The sequence below is a fragment of the Littorina saxatilis genome, linkage group LG13 (genome assembly GCF_037325665.1).
Source record: "Littorina saxatilis isolate snail1 linkage group LG13, US_GU_Lsax_2.0, whole genome shotgun sequence".
Classification (NCBI taxonomy): Eukaryota; Metazoa; Mollusca; class Gastropoda; order Littorinimorpha; family Littorinidae; genus Littorina; species Littorina saxatilis.
In genome coordinates this window covers 11,203,274-11,213,382 of record NC_090257.1, presented here as the reverse complement: position 1 = coordinate 11,213,382, position 10,109 = coordinate 11,203,274, and the positions used below count along the sequence as shown (strand labels likewise).

The 10,109-nt window shown below is 39.3% G+C and overlaps 1 long non-coding RNA gene across 2 annotated transcripts; it reads left to right on the top strand.

The window, feature by feature from the left end:
- Positions 1-5,603: 5,603 nt before the first annotated feature.
- LOC138983582 (uncharacterized) lies at positions 5,604-9,560 on the top strand. 2 transcript variants are annotated; one of them, XR_011461201.1, is made up of 4 exons: positions 5,604-5,650; positions 6,974-7,065; positions 8,659-8,894; positions 9,429-9,560. It is a non-coding gene; the product is annotated as an uncharacterized lncRNA (long non-coding RNA). The 2 variants fall into 2 exon arrangements; XR_011461200.1 differs by lacking the exon at positions 5,604-5,650 and having other exon boundaries at positions 6,813-7,065.
- The last annotated feature ends 549 nt before the right edge of the window (positions 9,561-10,109 follow it).

Below are 10,109 nucleotides of genomic sequence, written 5' to 3'. Positions count from 1 at the left end.
CAAGAAGAGCGGGGTAGTAGTTGCGCTAAGAAGGATAGCACGCTTTTCTGTACCTCTCTTTGTTTTAACTTTCTGAGCGTGATTTCAATCCAAACATATCATATCTATATGTTTTTGGAATCAGGAACTGACAAGGAATAAGATGAAAGTGTTTTTAAATTGATTTCGACAATTTAATTTTGATAATAATTTTTATATATTTAATTTTCAGAGCTTGATTTTAATCCAAATATAACATATTTATATGTTTTTGGAATCAGAAAATGATGGAAAATAACATGAACGTAAATTTGGATCGTTTTATAAATTTTTATTTTTTTTTTTACAATTTTCAGATTTTTAATGACCAAAGTCATTAATCAATTTTTAAGCCACCAAGCTGAAATGCAATACCGAAGTCCGGGCTTCGTCGAAGATTACTTGACCAAAATTTCAACCAATTTGTTTGAAAAATGAGAGCGTGACAGTGCCGACTCAACTTTCACGAAAAGCCGGATATGACGTCATAAAAGACATTTATCCAAAAAATGAAAAAAAACGTATGGGGATTTCATACATAGGAACTCTCAGGTCAAATTTCATAAAGATCGGTCCAGTAGTTTAGTCTGAATCACTCTACACACACACAGAGACAGACAGACACACACACACACACACACACACACACACACACACACACACACACACACACGCACGCACGCACATACACCACGACCCTCGTCTCGATTCCCCCTCTACGTTAAAACATTTAGTCAAAACTTGACTAAATGTAAAAATAAATCCGCAAATCGCGCACAATACACCAGTTAGAAAAACAAGGAGTACCAAAGCGGCGTGCAGAAACTAAACTGACTCAGAGACTGAGAAGAAACATTTATCACACGATGTGGATAGCAAACATTAAAATAAAACAGATAAGTCAAGCAAAAAATAAACACAAATATCGAAAACACAATAAACAAAGGTAAAGAAAACAAGTCGCGTAAGGCGAAAATACAACATTTAGTCAAGTAGCTGTCGAACTCACAGAATGAAACTGAACGCAATGCAACGCAGCAAGACCGCATTCTCGTAGCATCGTCAGTCACCCGCTCACGGCAAAGACAGTGAAATTGACAAGAAGAGCGGGGTAGCAGTTGCGCTCAGAAGGATAGCACGCTTTTCTGTACCTCTCTTTGTTTTAACTTTCTGAGCGTGTTTTTAATCCAAACATATCATATCTATATGTTTTTGGAATCAGGAACCGACAAGGAATAAGATGAAAGTGTTTTTAAATTGATTTCGAAAATGTAATTTTCATATTAATTTTTATATATTTAATTTTCAGAGCTTGTTTTTAATCCAAATATAACATATTTATATGTTTTTGGAATCAGCAAATGATGGAGAATAAGATGAATGTAAATTTGGATCGTTTTATAAAAAAGTTTTTTTTTTTACAATTTTCAGATTTTTAATGATCAAAGTCATTAAATTAATTTTTAAGCCACCAAGATGAAAAGCTATACCGAAGTCCGGGCTTCGTCGAACATTACTTGACCAAAATTTCAACCAATTTGGTTGAAAAATGAGGGCGTGACAGTGCCGCCTCAACTTTCACGAAAAGCCGGATATGACGTCATCAAAGACATTTATCAAAAAAATGAATAACGTATGGGGATATCATACCCAGGAACTCTCATGTCAAATTTCATAAAGATCGGTCCAGTAGTTTAGTCTGAATCGCTCTACACACACACACAGACAGACACACACACACACGCACATACACCACGACCCTCGTCTCGATTCCCCCCTCTACGTTAAAACATTTAGTCAAAACTTGACTAAATGTAACAAAAAGAGATGCTTGCCGACAGTCAGTGTGTGAGTGCGTGGTTTGTGCGTCAGCGGGGTGTGTGTGTGTGTGTGTGTGCGCGCGTGCATGCGTGCGTAGGCTACGTTCTTGCGTGTGTGCGTTCGAATGAGAAAGAAGAGAGAGAGAGGATTGAAGAATGAGGTCACGCTCTCTGTCACATGAATACATATACACACACTGAAGGCTACCTCGGACACGAACACTTGCCAACAACTGTGGTTGGACATGCTTTTGAAATGGAATATTTTTTCGACATGATTTCTGGACATACGAATCCCGCTGTGTTGCCTACTGATGTTGCGAATGATGAAGGTTTTGAGTTGACTGACCTTGAGGATGTATTGCATCAGGCGTTTATCGTCTCAAATTATATCCTTGCTACTTTTCAGGACGGTCAACTAATAATAATAATAATACGAATATTTATAACGCGCACATATCTCACCAACAGGCGACTCAAGGCGCACATACACTCATTCACACACACGGAGACTTAAAGTCACTAGCACACACACACCATCAACCATTAAAATATGTACAGTTATTCAGGGTGGGATGGGGTGGGCAGTGTAGAATGCATGGATTATTTGGAAAAAAGGAATGTCTTGAGTGCAGATTTGAATGATTCGAGGGACTGTTGTTGACGGAGGGGGAGAGGTAGTGTGTTCCATTGGCTAGGTGCTTGGAAAGAAAATGAGCATTCATGGTAACTTGGATAGTCAAAGTTTTTATTTGTTTGATTCCCATCAAAGAAACAGAAATGGTAACCATTCTTCAAATGGCGCTGCAGTTTTGATGTCATCAAGTTAATTCCTTTGCAGAATTGATTGATTTTCTCAAAAGCCATTATCAATGAGTTTATCAATTAACACCTGTTCATTTCTGTCCAACTGCAATGCAAACTCAATGTGGAGGAAACAAGGATTTATTACAAACAAGTCATCCCTGTACATCAACAGATTTATGTATCTCAATCAATACTGCTGGTATGAGTGACAGGAATCTAAAAGAAACAAGTCGCATAAGGCGAAAATACAATATTTAGTCAAGTAGCTGTCGAACTCACAGAATGAAAGTGAACGCAACGCAACGCAGCAAGACCGTATACTCGTAGCATCGTCACTCCACCGCCCGTGGCAAAGGCAGTGCACGTGGAATTGACAAGAAGAGCGGGGTATTCGTTGCGCTGAGAAGGATAGCACGCTTTTCTGTACCTCTCTTCGTTTTAACTTTCTGAGCGTGTTTTTAATCCAAACATATTATATCTATATATTTTTGGAATCAGGAACCGACAAGGAATAAGATGAAGGTGTTTTTTTAAATTGATTTCGAAAAAAAAATTTTGATAATAATTTTTATATATTTAATTTTCAGAGCTTGTTTTTATTCCGAATATAACATATTTATATGTTTTTGGAATCAGCAAATGATGGAGAATAAGATAAACGTAAATTTGGATCGTTTTATAAATTTTTATTTTTTTTTACAATTTTCAGATTTTTAGTGACCAAAGTCATTAATTAATCTTTAAGCCACGAAGCTGAAATGCAATACCAAAGTTCGGGCTTTGTCGAACATTACTTGATTAAAATTTCAACCAATTTGGTTGAAAAATTAGGGCGTGACAGTACCGCCTCAACTTTACAAAAAGCCGGATATGACGTCATCAAAGACATTTATCAAAAAAATGAAAAAAACGTTCGGGGATTTCATACCCAGGAACTCTCATGTCAAATTTCATAAAGATCGGTCCAGTAGTTTAGTCTGAATCGCTCTACACACACACACACACACGCACACACACACACACGCACGCACATACACCACGACCCTCGTTTCGATTCCCCCTCGATGTTAAAATATTTAGTCAAAACTTGACTAAATATAAAAACAACCAAACGCAAATGTACTACTACTTCTACGACTCGTTTGAATGTAAAACAGAAATGTAACACTGTCTGTGACAATGACGGTTCTACGACTCGTTTGAATGACGGTATAGATCGAACCTTAACCCACAACTACGAAAATTTGTGTCAGACTTTTTTGAACAGGAAAATATGCCTCTGTTCAACAGTAACCAACACATGGAAGATGTTTTTGAAACTTACAGAAATGTAACACTAGCCTATCTGTGACAATGTTGCTTTTGAATTGAACCCACATTTGTTGAACAGGAGAGAATGTTCCTGTTCAACAGTGCCCAAAACACTGAATCTGACGTTTTTGAATCTTTTCTGTCATCTAACTGAATCTGACGTTTTTGAATCTTTTCTGTCATCTAACCCAATTGCTCATGACTTCATCGATCTTGAACATGCCTACTTTTCAAAGAAAGACAGACAAAGCGAAATCTGCATGTTAGCCATCTGCCTGAAATGGTCAATGCACTTTTGTAAAATTGTCACAGCTGTTATATGCACTTTTGTGAAATGGTCAGTGCTGTTGTGCACTTATGCAAAACTTGGTGCTGTGCTGTTAACATTTGAACAAAATGCATTTTGTTCAAATGTTTAGTGCAACTTGCTACTATATAATCGCTGTATGCGCTTTGTGGTAATAATGCACTTTTGTCAAAAGTTTGCGCTAAATGTTGGCACTATGCATCATTGTTGGAGCACCCTCCTGTAGTAGATGCACCATGCATAAAAATGTACTGTGAAATGTTTCGTGTAAATTATTGTCACAATAATGTTTTGTGCGCCCCCATGTATGTGTTCTGTGCTAATAATGCACGGTTGTGAAATGTCCGTACACATTTTGTGGCACTATGTAATTGTTAGTGCATCCTCCTGCGGATGCTTCGTGCTAAAATTGCACTTCCATTAAAATATTGTACGCTCATGTCAACTGGTACTATATTTTCAATTGTTTCTCTGTCAATTTCAGATGTTTGTTTCCAATTACTTCAGTATCTCCCTGTTGCAATTCCAGGTGATTCATTATGCATGTGCCAATCAGTTTGAGGTGTTTAATTCTGATTCCTGTATTTACAGTGTAAAATTAAAACTATTGTTTTCAAACATTCCTATGACACCTGGTAATGGTTCTGTGTTTTTTTGTAATTTGTATTTTGTTTTTCTGCAATAAATATTTGAAATGGATCTGAGACTGACTTACTACTTTTAGCACTCTTTTTCACCACATTCCCACGTACAGATATTGCAATATCAACTCTTCCTTTCTACCTGTTTCAAACAAGCTCTATTTTTTAATTAAAAAGTTTTTTTTTCTTGTGGCTGTTTGATCAATTATGGCAAGCATTGACTGAAATAAACAATTTATATATATCCAGCATAACATGCAATTCATTAACTTTTGACCCTAACCTTTAACACTTCCCAAAATAAATCTTTGGTGGACATTGCATCGACGCTGTTCATTTTGAATGAACATTTTTCTTGTTAGATCAGTGGTCTATGCCGGCGCATAGTTGTGTATTGACTGGATCAATCGTCAACTCGCTGCGCTCGCGGTAAGGCAAGTGCTGACAACCGGAAGAAAGCTGCATTCCGAAAAAAGTCACTTCCGTTTCGCCATTTTTCGATGATGCCAGAGAAGTGAACCATGATTTCAAGATGCCCGGTGCAAATTGTTGTATGCCTGGATGCAGCGTGAGCTCACTAAGATCTTCAACGCTTATAACTTTCCATGGTATACCAAACGGAAAAGCGGATGCCGAATGGAGAGCTGCTCTTCCACAAAATCAACCGTGCTGACAAGCTTTTCAACCCGAAGAAATTAGAATGCGAGGATGTTCACGACATTTCAAAGAAACATGCTTCAAATACGGTACGTAAAAAAACTAGTAATATAGCGAAAATAAGCTTTCATCTGATTGTCTGTGCTGTGTTGTTTTGCTTGTAATGCTTCAAGTGACGAAGCTCTAGTAGTATCAATCAATCAGTATGAGGCTTAGGCCAAAAAAAAAAAATGCTTTGGTTACGGTTTCATGGCCAAAAAAAATAGGGTAGGTAGGTCGATTAAACTTTTTTTTTTTTTTTTTTTTTTTTTTTTTTTTGGTTGGTCTCTCTTGAAATGATAAAAATATTTGTGTATGCAGGATATTCGAGGTATTTTCATATTGGTGTATTTGGAACCACAGATATTAATTACTTTTTCATGTTAAGAAAAGAAAACTGGACATACCCTTTAAACTGTATAGTGCCACTAGTGAACACAGTTTTCGAGAGTCATGCCAAAGTCCAGTTCGAAAGAGTCTTCGGGCTCGGCACTTATTTTCGTCGACCCAACACATTTTATCCCGAACAGTTTGCCGTCCAAAGTTGGATGAAAATCATGAAAAATGTCCACCAAGGTTGCACTCTTCGAGTACCGACTTATCAGTCGTGTTTGTTCGATAGGAACGCACTTTCCGAATACGATTGCAAATTTGCAGACGACATCTTTTTACGTTCGCGCAACGAACGAACGAACGCACGAGACTGACTTCCCTTGGATATGGGAGTTGTAAAAAGCGGAGTGGTGTCCCTTGTCGGGCTTGTTGTTGTCTGCTCGCCGGCGATCGATGTTTTCTCTGTGCCGTGGTGTTGTCGTTTTCGGTGGGTTTTTGTGTGTGTGTGTGTGGTTTTTTTGTGTATGTATGTGTTTGGTTCATTTTATTTTTAGCTTTAGGACCAAAAAAAAAGTTTAGGGTCGGCCCAAAAAGTTAGGGTCGGTCGGGAAACCGTAACCAAAGCATTTTTTTTTTTTGGCCTTAGTACTTGTAGTAACTAGACTACTAGTACTTTTACAGCTCGCAGACAAAAAATAACACAATCGTATTCTGAATCATACATTGACAAAGGCGTAATTCTGAGCTATAATTATTAGGTAATGGGGAAAAAACCACTCTTTGTTCTTGTGATAATGTGTTTTTGAATATATTCTAGTATTAGTAAACTTCTGGGTTAGAACTTAGATTTTTGTTGTTGTTTTACTCGGTCACTGAGTCAGTCTTGTTCATTCTTGACAGATTTGCAGTAGTGTGTTTTACTAATTCTTGTTTCTATTTCAATAGATCTAAATGTATAGGTCTGTTTAGTTAATTTAACTTATAATTTCGACTCAGCATTTTGAACATTTTCTTTGCATGTTTTTTTGCTGGGCCTACAGGCAAGCGAGCACTCATTCCAGGAAGTCTGCCAACCAACCATGTGCTACAGAAGTCAGTAGAAACACCAAAGACTCCAGCCAGGAAACCCCCAGTGAGTAAAAATTGCTGTTATTTGCCCAGTATAGTATGCTATTAGTGATACTGATAGTGATAATATGCTACTTGTAACTCTTTTGTGAGTACCGGTACATGTATACTGGGTGTTTTCTCAGTTTTTGTCCGCTGTCAGTGTGAGATTTATATTGTGGTATAACCTGTTTTTCTAGTTTCATGGTTTAGCCACGACTCACTTTGAATGAGGGTCATCTGCCAGGCATTTAGCTGATTATCTGATAAGTGATATTTTTTAATTTGCTATTTATAAATTACAGTTATAGTAAACTAACACTGTCGCACAAAGTATGTGACTTTAAAAAAAGATTTGTTTGAAATCATGTGAGCTCTGTCCACTAGATGATGGAGAAGGGAATTTTTCCAGTTGAGTCTGCAACATGGATTTTTTCTCTCTCGGATAACAAATACAGTATGGTAGGAAAAATTTAGGGTTGGTGTGGCGATAACTTCTTCTTCTGCGTTCGTGGGCTGAAACTCCCATGTACACTCGTGTTTTTACGTGTATGACCGTTTTTACCCCGCCATTTAGGCAGCCACACGCCGCTTTCGGAGGAAGCATGCTGGGTATTTTCGTGTTTCCATAACCCACCGAACTCTGACATGGATTACAGGATCTTTTCCGTGCGCACTTGGTCTTGTGGTTGCGTGTACAGTAGTACCTGCCATATCCGGTCACCCATTAGTCATTGCAAAGGTGACCGCAAATATCAGGTGGCCGTTCATTACAGGCCCCCTCCTCCTCCAAAAAAACCCAAAAAACACGATCAAGTTTTCATGAAGAAAAGAAAGCGATCATCCACGAGCCGCCGATTCATTGTCTCTGTTAGTTTTGCTTTCGTTTATACATCTTAATTATTTGCGTGTTTAACTCGATCGTCCTGGCTAAGCTATTGTTTCGTATGTTTCTATGTGTGTTGTTTGGATTATTATATATGTATTTGAGTGTCAGATAAACAAGTGTTTCAAACTCACATCAGCTGTGATCGATCCGGAAGTGACTGCCGTAAATGTACATGTATGCGCATGTCTGTATTTACAGTTTGCGCATGCGTAAGTATTCATGTCGTCTGCTCGTGCTGTGCCGTCTGTGCACACAACACACACACACACACACACACACCACAGGCGCTCGCCCGCGAAAGTGACAAGTGGCCGTTAAGTGGCCGCTCCTGTCGAGTAAGAGGGGCACCTTAGGGCAAAAATCAGTGACCGTTGACCGCGTCAGACAGGTTAACGGCCATTAAGAGTCAATTATAGAAGGAAAACTCATTAGTCATGGGAAAGCTGGCCGCTCCGGGTAGGTTCACGCCCACGAAAGGGCCGGAAATGGAAGGGACTACTGTACACACGAAGGGGGATAAGTCACTAGCAGGTCTGCACACAAGTTGACCTGGGAGATCGGAAAAATCTCCACTCTTAACCCACCAGGCGGCCGCAGCCGGGATTCGAACCCTCGACCTTCCGATTACGAGGCCGACGTCTTACCACCCCGCCACAGCGCCCGTCGTGTGGCGATAACAATAAAGATATGTCATAGTGACTTGACTAATTGATTTGAATTCTGCTGCAGGTCAGTCGCCCCCCACCTCCTGCTCCTGACCTGGTTGCCTACTACAACTTCGAGGAAATACGACAGGACACCCTTCAGCTTGCTGCACCATGGTGTCTCTTGGAGAACAGCAAGGAACAGATACAGGTGGGAATAACCGAAGCCAGCCAAGTGAAACTGTTGTCCTCTACGTTATGATTACGTACTCCAGCAGACATCAACTTGTGGTCGACGTGCGTGGGTTTTGCTCAAAATACGTAAGTATTCGTCAGTGTTGGCTTCTCGAATTAAGTTTCAACTTAATCTCTGTCTCGAACCACAGGCGGAAGGTATCGTTCACTGGACCACTACTTACATAGAAAGACTATACTGAACGAATCGTCGGTAAGCTTACCACACTGTCATACTGTCATACTCATAGTGATATCACTGATACATTTGTACAGGTATTAAAACATGGCTGTTTGCTGAAAAAAATCGTTGTGAAAAATGTAATGTCTCTGAAGTTGATTCAGTCCGTCATTCATTTTGATGGGAAGTCAACCCTTGGTGAGGCTAATACTAATATTGTTTTGATCTGTATTTGCCAGTGCCATTGCCAACTGCCATTGTTGTTCTTGTGGAGTTCTAGAACAAGCTCTGGTTTGAATGACAGCTAAAATTAATGCTAATAGTAAATAAGTACATTATTTTTGCATTAGCGGGGTATACAAAATATTTTATTAAAAAAAATACCGCATGGTTTTGCTTGATCAAATCATTTATCAGCTAACAATATGCTTTTATTTCAGTTGGACCTGACTTGAGCATGATTCCGTTGTCTCCGCAACAACAGCTTGATTGAGATACAGGCATGTCCAGTTTTCAGCAAGTGCAGGCTGAGTGTGAAGATCTGATTGCTGATCTAGACACAACATAAGCTGGACACTATTCCAAGGTAAGCGAGAAGCTTTGAAAATAGTTACTTTAATTCAGTAATGCGTAATTATGTATGCAATACTCCTGCTGGTGAGTTCACTACAAACAGGTACTACATTAGAACTAGAAGAATAGGTTCCACAAGAACATTCTGACTGTTGATGCGACTAAAACTCTCGTTACATCCTGCATTCTGTGTAGATTAGATTACAGCAAATCCCTTCTCATAGGCTGCCCTGACTCCACTCTCCAACCCTTGCAAAAAGTACAACACTCTGCAGCACTCCTCTCATGAAAGAACTTCACTGGCTTCCTGTGTCTCAACGTATTAGTATAAAGCTGCCTGCTTCTGCTACAAGATCATCTCTGAATCGGCACCTGCCTATCTTTCGGAACTGGTCTCCCTCTACACTCCCTCTCGCACCCTTCATTCTCTGCTGATGCTCGACTTCTCCGTCAAGGTTGCTTTAAACGCAAGGCTCATGGCTTCCGCACGTTTCATATCATGGCCCTCAGTTATGGAATTCACTCCCCTTTCTATTACGTCACTCTCC